The sequence below is a fragment of the Triticum dicoccoides genome, chromosome 2B (genome assembly GCF_002162155.2).
Source record: "Triticum dicoccoides isolate Atlit2015 ecotype Zavitan chromosome 2B, WEW_v2.0, whole genome shotgun sequence".
In the NCBI taxonomy this organism is placed as follows: domain Eukaryota; kingdom Viridiplantae; phylum Streptophyta; class Magnoliopsida; order Poales; family Poaceae; genus Triticum; species Triticum dicoccoides.
This window is the reverse complement of record NC_041383.1, coordinates 329,974,042-329,988,924: the sequence shown is the minus strand read 5'-3', so window position 1 is coordinate 329,988,924 and position 14,883 is coordinate 329,974,042.

Genomic DNA, 14,883 nt, shown 5'->3' with positions numbered 1-14,883 from the left:
TGAACCCTTTTGGCCCCAGGTCACTTTGGGTGTTTTGTTAAGCTTGTTGAGTAGCTCCATGCCATGTTCTTACTTGTCATGTTCAGGTTTTCTATCATGTTGTTTTGCTGCTCCGAAGAGAGCATCGTGATCTGAAATTTCAGACTAGTGTTAATTTCACTAAGTCTGGAATCTGTTTTGCATTTGCGTTTTAGCCATGCTTGTTTGAACCTCTTAATGGATGAATTTGCCTATGGCTCAGTGCTAGTGTTTTGTCAACCATCTTGTGTACTTCACTGCCATGTATTTTGTTTTCATGTTTGGTGGCTGTAGCATGTTCATTTCGTTGTATTTAGATGCCTACTTGCTGTAAATCGCATACCGGTGTCATATCTTAAAACGCTTGCCATTTCCAAACCGTAGCTCCGATTCCAATGATCTTTATATCGTTTTCAAGCGATTTCATCCCCTCTATCCAGTGGAACACTTGGTTTTCCAAGTTGATGCCAGGTTCATGCATTTCCTGTCATATCTTGCATTTTGCATCCCGCATCGCATCCCGCATAGCATATCGTCATTTCATCTTATTGCTTGGTCTTGCCCGTGGTTGATTGTATCCTTGTTGCTTGTTTGTCTTGTTGGGTAGAGCCGGGAGACGAGTTCGCTACCGAGGAGCCCATTGAGTTTGCTTGTGAGGATCCAGTCAACTCTGACAACTGTGTAGGCAAGATGATCATACCCTCGAAAATCACTACTATCTTTGCTATGCTAGTTTGCTCGCTCTTTTGCTTTGCCACTGCTACGATGCCTACCTTTTGCTTGTCAGCCTCCCAATTGCCATGTTGAACCTCTAACCCACCATTGTCCTAGCAAACCGTTGATTGGCTATGTTACCGCTTTGCTCAGCCCTTCTTATAGCGTTGTTAGCTGCAGGTGAAGATTGGAGCCGTTCCTTGTTGGAACATTTATTTACTTGTTGGGATATCATTATATTGCTATGTTATCTTAATGCATCTATATACTTGGTAAAGGGTGGAAGGCTCGGCCTCTCGCCTAGTGATTTGTTCCACTCTTGCCGCCCTAGTTTCCGTCTTACCGGTGTTATGTTCCCGGATTATGCGTCCCTTACGCGGTTGGGCTATAATGGGAACCCCTTGATAGTTCGCCTTGATTAAAGCTTTTCCAGCAATGCCCAACATTGGTTTTACCATTTTCCACCTAGCCTCTTTTTCCCTTGGGTTTCCGGAGCCCAAAGGTCATCTTTATTTTAGCCCCCCACGGGCCAGTGCTCCTCTGAGTGTTGGTCCGAACTAGAGCCCTGTGCAGCGCCCCCTCGGGGAAACTCGAGTTTGGTTTTAGTTGTACGGATTGCTCATCTGAGTGTGCCCTGAGAAAGAGATATGTGCAGCTCCTATCGGGATTTGTCGGCACATTCGAGCGGTGTTGCTGGACTTGTTTTAACCTGTCGAATCATCTTGTTGTACCGAGATACCGAGTCTGATCGGTGTGTCTTGGGTGGAGGTCTATTCCTTCGTTGACCGTGAGAGCTTGTTATGGGCTAAGTTGGGACCCCCCTGCAGGGATTGATCTTTCGAAAGCCGTGCCGCGGTTATGGGCAGATGGGAATTTGTTAATGTCCGGTTGTAGATTACTTGAATTAAACTTAATTAAAATGAATCAACCGTGTGTGTTACCGTGATGGCCCCTTCTCGGCGGAGTCTGTGAAGTGGACACGGTGTTGGAGTTATGCTTGCGCAGGATGTTTCTTTAGCTTCTCGCTCGTGCTTCGCCTTCTCTTCTCGCTCTCTTTTGCGTATAAGTTAGCCACCACATATGCTAGTCGCTTGCTGCAGCTCCACATATATTTGCCTTATCCATTCCTATGAGCTTAAATAGTTTTGATCGCGTGGGTGTGAGATTGCTGAGTCCCTGTGGCTCACAGATACTACAACTCCAGATGCAGGTCCAGGTGTTTCTGCTCCAGTTGACGATTACGAGCTCAAGTGGGAGTTCGACGAGGACTCTCAGCGATACTACGTGTCTTTTCCGGACGATCAGTAGTGGTGCCTAGTTGGGGTTATCGATTCAGGACCTTGTCGCAGGTTGGGGGTCTTTTCTATTTTGGCACCGTAGTCGGGCCATGAGTGATTTGTATGATGGATGTTATTTATGTACTCTGATGTGACGTGGCGAGTGTAAGCCAACTATGTTATCTCCCACTTTTATTATATATTACATGGGATGTTGTAATGATTGCCTGACTTGCGACATTGCTTTCAATGCGGTTATGCCTCTAAGTCGTGCCTCGACACGTGGGAGATATAGCCGCATCGAGGGCGTTACACCAAAGAAGCCCAAATAAAAAAAAAGAGGCCGAAGAAGCCCACCAAAAAAAAAAGAAGAGAAAAAAAGAAAAAAGAAAGAAAATAAAAAAATAAAAAAATGAGAGAAAAAGAGAGAAGGGGCAATGTTACTATCCTTTTACCACGCTTGTGCTTCAGAGTAGCACCATGTTCTTCATATAGAGAGTCTCTTGAGTTATCACTTTCATATACTAGTGGGAATTTTCATTATAGAACTTGGCTTGTATATTCTGATGATGGGCTTCCTCAAATGCCCGAGGTCTTTATGAGCAAGGAAGTTGGATGCACACCCACTTAGTTTTCAGTTTGAGCTTTCATACACTTATAGCTCTTAGTGCATCCGTTGCATGGCAATCCCTACTCCTCGCATTGGCATCAATTGATGGGCATCTCAATAGCCCGTTGATTAGCCGCGTCAATGTGAGACTTTCTCCCTTTTTGTCTTCTCCACATAACCCCCACCATCATATTCTATTCCACCTATAGTGCTATATCCATGGCTCATGCTCATGTATTGTGTGAAAGTTGAAAAAGTTTGAGATTACTAAGGTATGAAACAATTGCGTGGCTTGTCATCGGGGTTGTGCATGATTAAATACTTTGGGTGATGAAGATAGAGCAACAACCAGACTATATGATTTTGTAGGGATAACTTTCTTTGGCCATGCTATTTTGAAAAGACATGATTGCTTTATTAGTATGCTCGAAGTATTATTGTTTTTATGTCAAATGATAGACTATTGCTTTGAAACACTCGTGTCTTAATATTCATGCCATGATTAGACATATGATCAAGATTATGCTAGGTAGCATTCCACATCAAAAATTATCTTTTTTATCATTTACCTACTCGAGCATGAGCAGGAATTAAGCTTGGGGATGCTGATATGTCTATTTATAATTTTTGATTGTTCCATGCCAATATTATTCAACTTTCATATACTTTTGGCAACTTTTTATATTATTTTTGGGACAAGCATATTGATCCAGTGCCCAGTGCCAGTTCCTGTCTATTGCATGTTTTATGTTTCGCAGAAAACCCATATCAAACGGAATCCAAAGAGGATAAAAACGGACGGAGAATTATTTTGGAATATTTGGGATTTTCCGGAGGAAGAATCAACGCGAAACGGTGTCCGGGGTGGCCACGAGACAGGGGGGCGCGCCCTCCCCCCTGTGCGTGCCCTGGACTCTTGTGGGACACCCGTAAGGCGGTTGACACTCTTCTTTTGCCGCACGAAAGCTAATTTTACGAGAAAAATCTGGGCGAAAGATTCACCCCAATCGGAGTTACGGATCTCCAGATATAAAATAAAACATTGAAGGGGTGGAATTCTAGAACGTAGAAACAGAGAGATAGATCCAATCTCGGAGGGGATCTCGCCCCTCCGACGCCATGGGAGCCAAGGACCAGAGGGGAAACCCTTCTCCCATCTAGGGAGGAGGTCAAGGAAGAAGAAGAAGAAGGGAGGCTCTCTCCCCCTTGCTTCCGGTGGCGCCGGAAAGCCGCTGGGGGCCATCATCATCACCGCGATCTTCACCAACATCTCCATCACCTTCCCCCATCTATATTCAGCGGTCCACTCTCCCGCAACCCGCTGTACCCTTTACTTGAACATGGTGCTTTATGCTTCATATTATTTTTCAATGATGTGTTGCCATCCTATGATGTCTGAGTAGATTTTCGTTGTCCTATCGGTGATTGATTAATTGCTATGATTGGTTTGAGTTGCATGTTTTATTATTGGTGCTGTCCTATTGTGCCCTCCGTGTCGTGCAAGCATGAGGGATTCCCGCTGTAGGGTTTGCAATATGTTTATGATTTTCTTATGGTGGGTGGCGTGAGTGACAGAAGCACACACCCGAGTAAGTAGGTTGTTTTCGTATGGATAAAGGGGACTTGATACTTTAATGCTATGGTTGAGTTTAACCTTAATGAATCTTTAGTATTTGTAGATGCTTGCTAGAGTTCCAATCATAAGTGCATATGATCCAAGTAGAGAAAGTATGTTAGCTTATGCCTCTCCCTCAAATAAAATTGCAATAGTGATTACCGGTCTAGTAAAGTAGTCAATTGCTTACGGACAATTTCATAACTCCTACCACCACTTTTCCACACTCGCTATATTTACTTTATTGCATCTTTATCTAAACGGCCCCTAGTTTTATGTGTTCTTTATTATCTTGCAAACCTATCCAACAACACCTACAAAGTACTTCTAGTTTCATACTTGTTCTAGGTAAAGCGAACGTCAAGCGTGCGTAGAGTCGTATCAGTGGCCGATAGGACTTGAGAGAGTATTTGTCCTAACTTTAGCTCCTCGTGGGGTTCGACACTCTTACTTATCGAAAGAGGCTACAACTATCCCGTGTACTTGTGGGTTATCAAACACGAGGAGAAATCACGAGGGGAAACACGAGAGACTTACTCAAACCAACAAGATTCGATCACACAAAGAGTGATACATGATTCAAAGTCAACAAAGGACGATACAAAAGGTCTTCTCCATGAGGAGGTCTTGAAGGGTCTTCCTGTGATGGGGTCTTGAATCCGCTTGGGGGATCTTCTCCGAAGAGGTCGTGATCTCCGATGGAGAAGTAACCAAGTGGATGAGCAAAGCTCTATCTCTAATATGAGCTAAACCATTGCTAACCCTAACTAGGAGGAGGAGGAGGAGGAGGTCTATTTATAGTCTAAGTGCAAAAAGGGAGCGGAATGAAAGGGTACATGGGCCTCAGGCCCGAAGCTGTGCACACACAGGCAGCGGACGTCCGGTCTCTACCGGTTGTCCGGTCGCTCGCGAAGGTCCGAACGTCCAGTAGGGCTCGGACTTCCGCTAATTATATTCTATAAACATGGTAGTTGACGTCCAGAGACGGCCAGTCGTCCAGTCGCCGGTCATCCGGTCGCTTCGGATTTTCGCTAAAATGCTTCGGGTGTGGAACTGTCGGTCGTCTGGTGGGGGTCGGACGTCCGCAAGCTGGGAAGTGTTGTCGGACGTCCGGTCCTAGGCGGACGTCCGCTCGCGATAGCTTTCGTAGGCTAGGACTTGGGTTGGCTGGGCCTTCAGGCACCGGACATCTGGTCCTGGTCGGACGTCCGCCGGCTAGAGCGTCAGGCGCCGGACGTCCGGTCCTGGGAGGACGTCCGCTCGCTGGAGCTTCTTCGATAGCTCTTCTTCTTGGCCTTCGTACTCGGTGTCCTCACCGTCTTGTCCATTGGATGTAGCCGCTCGGTGGCCTTCCTCCATGTACCTGATTACACATAGTGTTTCTACTTGAGGTAGTAGCCATGTCTCTTGTGTAGAAAGTGGGAGTTCGGAGAGGAGTGAGCTCTCCTTATGTTCGATAGCCTTTGCTCGAGCTCTTGTCATTGGTCCAAGTGGTGTCGTGGGAGAAGCATATATGTCCATGGGATGATCGTGGATACTCCGCATCACTCTGTCGGATATCAGGTTCCGACAAATCCCTTAAGGTTCGAACTCTGGGGTGCGCATGAAGATCTTCTCCCTACCGAAACATGCCCTCGGACTCGCCGCGGTATCTAAGCTAGATCGATGAAAAACACAAGAGACACAAGGTTTATACTGGTTCGAGCCACCATTGTGGTGTAATACCCTAATCCAGTGTGTGGTGTGCTGGATTGCCTCTTGGGCTGATGATGAACAATACAGAGGAAGAACAGCCTCGCAAGAAGAGGTGTTCTTGGGCCGGTGTGGTGTGCGGATGAACTTCCCTCCCCACTCTGCTGTGGTGGCTAGCCCTATTTATAGAGGCCCTGATCCTCTTCCCAAATATTGAGCGGGAAGAGATCCAACAACGGCCATTTTGACAGGGGACAGCTAGTACAAGCTATCCTGACTAAAGGTGGTCTTCGCCTGCCAAAGGTGCTGGTGATGACGCCGTCTTGGGCTCCATGGTGACCTCCGTTCTGCCGTCTTGCTGGTCTTGGTCTCGTTGCACCGATATGGAAACCTTTGCTTGATGCCTCGGTACTCCGCGCCTGCGCTTGCCCCCTTTGCACCATAGAGGAAACAAGGACACTGCGCGGGCTGGTGCCCGCCTGGCCTTGATCATCATGGCTTGCGTCATGAGCACCTCGCGAGGTACCCCTTGCCTTGATATCTCCGCCTCCTCGCGAGCCTGCCTAGCAAGGACACTCCTGATGAGGCCTTGTGTCGTCCGTCCCGCGAGGGTCTTGAGTGTTGGGTTGATGAAGACGGGACATACTGGGCCACTGGTTGAGCCACGCAGCAGGCCGCAGGCAGGCAAGTCTGGGGACCCCTGTTCCCAGAACGCCGACAATAGCCCCCGGGCCCAAGGTGCGCTCGGACTTGGCTTAGCAGTGAAGCCAAAGGCAAGTGCGGAGCACGGAGGGCCCCAATAGCCTGCGGCCGTGGTCGACGTGTGGTGACTGATTGGACGTGGGCGTCTCCGCTTCACCACGCTGCCCCAATATCCGCCTGGCTAGGCGGCCACGACGCTCTACACAGTTATTTCCTCCTCGCTGGCAGCGTGCCTCCTATTCCCCTTTCTTCCTCGAATCTCTGCTTCCGCTCCCAATCTGACTTGGGATCTGCTCCCACCATTGCCATGGCACCAACTAGCAGGGAAAAGGGGAAGAAGCCTCTATCCCCAACCAGTTCGTCCCCGACAATCGAGGCCGCCGTCGGCCGGTCGCTGGTGCTCAACCTGGAGGCCCTGGGCAAGGTCTGCCCTGCGCTCTCTTCCATCTTCAATGAGTGTGGACATACGATGGCCTGGCCTGCATCCCATGCCTCCATTGACACGACAGTCACCGAGGTTCGATTCTTCGTCGACGCCCTGTGGGTGCTTTCCCATTATCAGATCCATATGATGCATCTTGATCCCCAATCTGTTACTCTTCTCGCCGTCTTCGCCTTTGTTTGCGAAGCCATGGTGGGCATTTCTCCTTCCGTCGCCCTCTTGCGCCACTTCTTCTCGCTGCGCCTGATCGACCCCTCATAGTGCTCGGGGTGCGTGAGCTTCCAGGCCGTGGCAGAGACGACCGCCTTGGGGACTGATTTTGGCCTCCCGCCGTCCATGAGAGGGTTCTGTATGCGGTGGCTGTATGTGGATGTCGGAGTGCTCAGCCCTCTGCTCTCGCCTCTCTCGCTGCCCGCTGTCCCCAATCCTGGCTGGGGCCACGAGAGACTCGTGAGCCCCTGGCTCTCCTTCGTCTTGTACCGCCTGAGGAGGTTGAGAGATCTCGGTGTGACTGAGCCCCGGGTGGTGAAGAAGTTCCTCCAGTGTCGCATTGCTCCTCTCCAGCGCCATTCCTGACCGATGTGGGCCCTGACCGGCGACCGGGACCGCATGAGGCTTCAGGAGATGGAACTTGCACCAGAAACGCTAAGGACGGTGCTTCAGGTCTTGGCTCGCGACCCCTCGCCAGGCGATATACGGCAGGGGGTAGCCTCCTGTACATCTGCTCAAACAGGGCTGAGTTCACGGGACAGTTGCCTCTCTTCGACGAATGGGGATTCCGTCCGGCTGGCCTTGCAGGGCCTCACGTGAATCCTGTCGCCATGGCTCCCTTCCTCGCCGCCAGCACCGATCTTTCCCCAAGAGTGGGCGCAGGGAGGCAAGCACCGCTTGAGGCTGGAGGCTCGGGTGTCGTGGCGCCGACGCCGCTCGGGGTCCCCGAAGCATCATCCTTCAGAGCTTGTGAAGCCCGCCCTGAGGCGGTCGTTGATGGGGGATGCAGCCCGCGACTCCCGAGGTCGGAGCTCCTGAGGCCTCGGCAGGCCATCGGGAGGTGGTGCCTGATCGCTCCCCTCAGCCTGGCGCCACTGAGGTCGGCCGCCTGGGTGCTTCTCCGTCCGTGCTGCACGCTGGTCCTCACGTTGAGCGTCTGGGTCGGTTCTGCATGGACTTCGCCGCACTTCACAAGAGGAAGGAGTCTTCGAGTTGTAGTGGTCGCACCTTCCGACCATTGAAGCATAGGAAGTACTTCGCCATAGATGAGTGTAGCGACCTGACCCGAATGGATCAAGTCTCTATGCTTAAGTGTCATGCCTGGATCGGTATGCTGACACACACAGTACTCGAGGATTTATAACAGAGGTAAATCACATGTATAAAGTAGCAAAATACTATTACCTCAATCCAAATAGCGGAAGCAACAAGGTTGTGGATTCCCATCAACACCAACGGCAAAGTTGAGTGTAGAAATCATAACCCTAACGTAACACTTACTCGTCGTAAGATTCCTGCAACATGAGACGTTGCAGCCAGAGAGGGTCAGTACATTGAATGTACTAGCAAATTCACACCATAGAGCAATGATGAATAAAGGCTATCACTACATGCATATATGGCTGGTGGAAAAGCTCTATGGTTACAGTTTTGCATAAAGCCAATTATTCCATATTGCAAAGGAATAAATTTTATTTCACTATCATGGTGCTTGTTAAACATTGAGAATGGTTGGCAGCATTCTCAATCCCAATTAAACATCATCATTAAACCCATAAAAATTAATTAAAGTAACATGATGAGATCAACATGATAATCCAAGTACTAGATACTCAAAACGTCCATAACCCGGGACATGGCTAATCATGATTAGTTTATACACTCTGCAGAGGTTTGCGCCCTTTTCCCCACACGACTCAATCTCCTCCATTGGTTTTCTCGCACTATATGGTGTTTGAGAAATGGATGACCGAGACATAGTCTTTCAGAAGTGCTAGCACCTTACGATGGGTAGACCTGTACACCTACTTTCCCCTACATCTGCTAGTCTACCACTGTAAGAGTTCGCACGACTTAATCAACTATGCTAGAGCCCATAATAGCATGTGGTTGCACACGGAAGTTTCTAGCATGAATAATCTTATGATCCCTTTGAGCCTGGGTGGCGGTCTAGAACAAACAGGCAATCCTGGAATAACCAAGTGTCTCAATCCACCCAGATGTGTATTAAAGTTGCCACCTTAAATAAACTATTAATTAACAATCTCACATTTGTCATGGAAATACACACACCCAATCCACATCTACTAGCATAGCATGGCATAATAAGCAAACGTAGAAGTAACTCCCAAAGGTTTGATTATAAAACAGGTAATAGGTACTACCTCATCTACTTCCCAAAACCCACATATTAATCAGATCCTAATCATGCGATGTTTGAGGGTTGAAACTAATGCATAAAAACTGGGCATGAAAGGGATATGATCAAAGTGTGAACTTGCCTATACGGTTGATGAAGATGATTCGCACTCAAAACTCTTGATAGAACTACTCGTCACACTTCGGTCAATCTATCGTAAGCAAGCAATAGTAACCACACATAAGCAATCACGCAAAAGAATCGAAAAGAACGAAGAAAACGATTCAGAAAACATCAAAACCAAGAAAAGAACTCTTGCATCATAAAACAATTCTTAACAGTACCAAAATTATATGAATTTGGCCTTATCAGAAAGTTTAGGTCAAGAGCTTCGATTTGCAAAAAGATTCACTCAAATCGGAGTTACGAAACTCAAGTTACAGACGAAACAAGATTGAATACTAATCTGAACTAAACTCAATTTTTAAATTGTCAAAAACATGTTTAAGTTGGTTATCTGGATAGAGGGGATCATAACGAAGAAGTGGTCGTTGGTTTCGTTAGATTTGGGTAAGCGAGTAAAAAGTAGCGAACGTTTGAAAATCAGGGGCTAATCTGTAAATAAAATCATCACAGATAGGTCCCTGGCTGAAATAAAAAAAATACTAAACAACGAACGTTCGCTGCCGAACGTTAACTAACGAATCCGTTCGCTGTGAAGACCTGACCAGCGAACGTTCTCGAAATAACTAGGCTAAAAAGAAAAACCGATCTAATAAAATAAAAACCGAACTAAAAGGAAAAAAACCTAAAAGGTAAATCGGGTCGGTTTGTACCGGTTCGTGGCGGTTTGCCGTCGAAAACCGGCGGCGGCGGTTTGCGTCGGACTCTGGCGAGGGCGGTGCGGCTCCGGCGACTGCGAGGAGCGGCGGCAGTGCCGGACGGCGGCGGAGCTCCGGTGGAGGGCGCGGTGGCGCGGCGAAGTGCAGCGGCGGCAGCGATGGATGCGGCGGCGGTGATGTATGCGGCGGCGCGAGGCGAGGGGCGCGGCGCTCGAGGGAGTAGAAACGGGGTCGGGCCTGGTCCGGTCGGTCTAGAAGAAGTTTTTTTTAAATAAACATTTTTTTATAAAACACAATCAAACAAAAATAAGAAAACTATATAGGCATATAATATATCAATAAATTTAGAAAATTATTTTCTACAACATACACATTATTCTAACATCAAATAAAAAGTCTAGAAAAATTCAAATAATTCAAACAGTTCTACTGCTCTAATAAAATCCACTGAAAATCATTTTAAAAATACTAAAATGATTTCAAATTTATTTCTCTCCAATTTTCTATTGTAGGGGATCATTTTACCCTAATTTCCATATATTTTATTTTTGGAGAAAAATAATTTGAATAAAATCCAAATAACTCCGAACTGAAAATGATTTCCAAAAGCACTTTAAATTTGATACTTTTAAACTCCCAACTCATATTTGATATGTTTTGAAGAAGTCATTTTATCTTCTCTCTTGAAAATCATTGAGTTGCATAAAGTTCCTGGGTTGGAAATATTTTCCAAATGAAATTCAAATATTTTCAACACCCCTTGTCATTTAAATAAATGGAAGAAGTCATGTCATCTTCTCTCCAGGGTTTTGTGGTGAAAAGAATTTGAATTCATGAAGATCAGAAAAGAAAATGAAAGTTTGGGAAAGTCCTTTTAGTCCCTCTCATTTAACTTTCAAAAAGTTTCAAATTCACTCACTTTCAGTCTATCAATCAAACAATCAATCAAAACTATCTATTTGTTTATAACATTCCAAAATTTAGAATTTTGGGATGTTACAAACCTACCACCCTTAAAATGAATCTTGTCCTCGAGATTCGGAGAGGCTAGAAAGAAATAGGTTAGGTTTGGGGTCTTCTCAAAAATCCATCGATCGTCTCCGGGGGTCTTGGGTGCTACCACCCTTAGAAGCATGGTTACGGTTCCATCAAAACTCATATACTCCATCCTTATTCCTGGCAGTGTCGGTCTTCTTAGATCTTCTGGATAATTCCTTTTCTGGGCTCTTCTGGTGGTGGCATAACCTTTACCGCAATTCTTTTGTCCTTTCATCTTGGTAAGGTTATTACATGACTGGGTCTTCTTAGCTGACGGGTCTGGCGCCAATACTAAACAAATATCAATATCTCATGGTGGTCAACAATTTATGGTTTGTCCTGCAGGAAATGGGTGTGGGTTGATCCTCACCGTATATCCTACGATTGGCAACAGCTGCCGTGTACAAGGGAAAATACTTATACCATTCTAAGGTTCAAACAAGGTTTTGATCATCGTCTCTCTACTATAGGTAAGTCACTCAGATTTACCATCCCATATAGCAAGGCGAACAATAAGAGTAAGTCGGTATGGTGATCAATCCATCCCGCACCCAAATCATTACCTTGTACATGGTTTAGCGAATCTTGCATTCTAACACTCGGTCATCCTCACAAGCATTGCATAATTTCTCTTGTCGACGAACCAAGTTCGAATAAATCCATTGATTCTGCAAGCCAAACAAACATCTATTGTTCTTTAACAACTCTCAAGTTTTGCGTAAACTCCTATAGAATCGTCGGTTGATAAAATCGTAACTTCTTCCACGGTTTTTCCTTCAGCAAGAATGTGCTTGCTTCTTGGCAGGTCCTGGGGCCTGTGGGTTATGGCACATCTCATCACTTGTAAACCTTGAACTCATCCTTGGGGCAACTGACCATTACTTGAACATTAAACTTCCTAGTATTTCTTAAATCCATCCAATTGTACCGTCTCCCTTCCTTCTACTGGTATCAAACTAAGAAGTGATTACTCAAACTCATCATGGAGTTACAATCGCTCCATATTACCAACCTTATATCTCCTTTATAACCCATAATACTTCAACCCTTCATATTCTTGGGGTATCCCACATATTGAGACAAAACTCCTTCCAATTTTGTCCGAAGTCCACTCCGTGGAATATCATAATCCTCTCCAGAGGTCAAATCTCCTCACAGGGTACTACCACCCTTAAAATGCTCCAAACTTATCCATAGACCATATTTCTCATATCCTCAAAAATGGTTAAAATCTTTCTTCATAGAGTAACAACTCATAAAAATACAAATTAGTACCAATGATGATAACTTTATTGATTCTCCAATTACTACAATCTCCTGTATTTCCATTACATGCCTCAACTCAACATCTCAATACAGAAAGATGTTCTCACTACTACTACATTTACATTGTTGATAACTCAACTATTTAGCACAAGTCTCCTTCTTCTTGGGACATTCCCTGGCAAAGTGCCCTGCTTCATTACAACGAAAACACATCACTTCTGACAAGTCTCGAGGTTTCCTTTTTGGGCAACTGCTGAAGTAGTGCCCTGACTCCTTGCACCTGAAACAGGTGATATGACTTAGGTCCTTCCTGGAATCCAATCTACTCCTCTTCCTGGATTTTTTCCGTTCCAATCAGGGCTTCTATTTCCTGTGGGTCATACTTTACTTCCTCTGTCGGGAATTCTACTAGATCTCCATTCAGACAATCTTGGGAGATGTGTCCTTCTTCTCCACATGAATAGCAAGACTTGGTGCAGGGTTTAATTCTGTTTCCTTTGTGTGTGTCCTTGGCATCTTCCTTGATCACTGGTTCTTCTAAAATTTCCATGAGGCCTCCTTTCATTATTCAGACAATCTTGGGAGATGTGTCCTTCTTCTCCACATGAATAGCAAGACTTGGTGCAGGGTTTAATTATGTTTCCTGTGTGTGTGTCCTTGGCATCTTCCTTGATCACCGGTTCTTCTAAAATTTCCAAGAGGGCTCCTTTCATTGCCTCTTTCTTCTATTGGATGGTTCTCTGTAACATAGGGTAAATGTGATACTGAGCAGGGTAGTGGGTAGTTCCTTCACACAAGAAACAAGTAATCTGCCTAGTTGGGCATTCTTCAGTTGGGTGACTTCCTTCACAATTAGGGCATTCATCCTTGTGCTCCTTATGGTTGTGTACTATTTCTCCACAAAGCTTGCATGCACAGAGTTTCTTCATATGATTTCCATAAGGCTTCATCTCCTGGGACACAAGGCAAGACTTTAGCAGAGTCAACTTAAATTATGTCCAAGTGGTTACTCCTTGCCATCCATTGATAGTTTGGTACATCCTCCACCAAGTAGCAACACCTCTTTCAAAGCACTGAAGAGCATGCTGGGCCATATTCTTTCTGGATATAGTGTCATTCTTCATGTGATCCTCCATGTTCTGAATCCATCAGTCTGTCTCCAATTGACTCATCGGTCCAGAAAATATGAGCTCATCTCCATTCATCCTCTATTGGGTCTAGGGTTTTGGGGTGAGATAAGAGAAATAGAGAAGGATACACACAATACAAACAATAGTTTTGAAAAGGCAAATTTTATTGTGGCTGTCGGAAAAACAACAAACAACGGACAGCTCACAATCATCGCATCTAACATAAGTATATAACAGGGGTTGGGTCTTCTAATGGTCTATAGATCTCAACGTCATCAAACTCTTCAAGTCTTGGTCATGTCTCCGATAGCTCCTTCTGATCATGCTTGTCCTTCTCAAGTTCCTATGCCAGATCTCTGTTGACGCGAAGTCTCTAGTGACATCCGTTAATATTTCTGGAGTTGCGTTCCAAACTTCTGGGTTTCAGCATCCTTGGTAGGAACCATGTCCTTCTATCCTTCAGCTCCTGACGAATCTCCGGTATCTCGAGGTTTTGCTCCTCCAGCTTGGCTACTTTTAGCTTCTGGGTCCTGAGTTGTTCACGAACTGCTTCCTTATCAAATACAGCTTCCCGAAGGTCCACCTTAAACTTCCTGATGTAATATTCCAGATCCTAGTGATACACCAGATAAGGTTAAAACTTGATCTCTTGTTGGAAGGTGCTCCATTAGCCCTTTTGTCATCCAATTCTTCCGAAAGATGCGTGCTTAACACCTCACGGTGACAATAACATGAGCGAGTGATAGCATCATGGATATCCATGTTTATGACTATGTCTCTGCCATGAGCTATCAATCCATAGTTGATATCTCCTTTCTTGGGGCTTTTGACAAAACCTTAAGTTTTATGCTCCATGTTCCGGTCTTTCTCCTACACACCTTTATCTCGGGTATTGACAGCTTCCATAGTCTGCAAAGTTCCATAAGTGTAGCCTTCTTCGGTCATAAAAATCTAGAAATTCTTCAGAGCCTTCAAATTCTCCTAGTCTTCAGAGTCTTCAACAGTTGTAGTTTCTATTATCATAGTGTATGGTAAAAATCCTCTTCATTCCGAATGGTCTTAGTTGTCCGATATCTTGTACTTCTTGGAGTGGTCTCATCAGTCGAATCTCCGAGGGGTCAAAAGGGGAAAGGGGTATGGTCTCACTAAAAGGAATATTTGAATAAGCTCAGAAGAGAAGAGAGGTA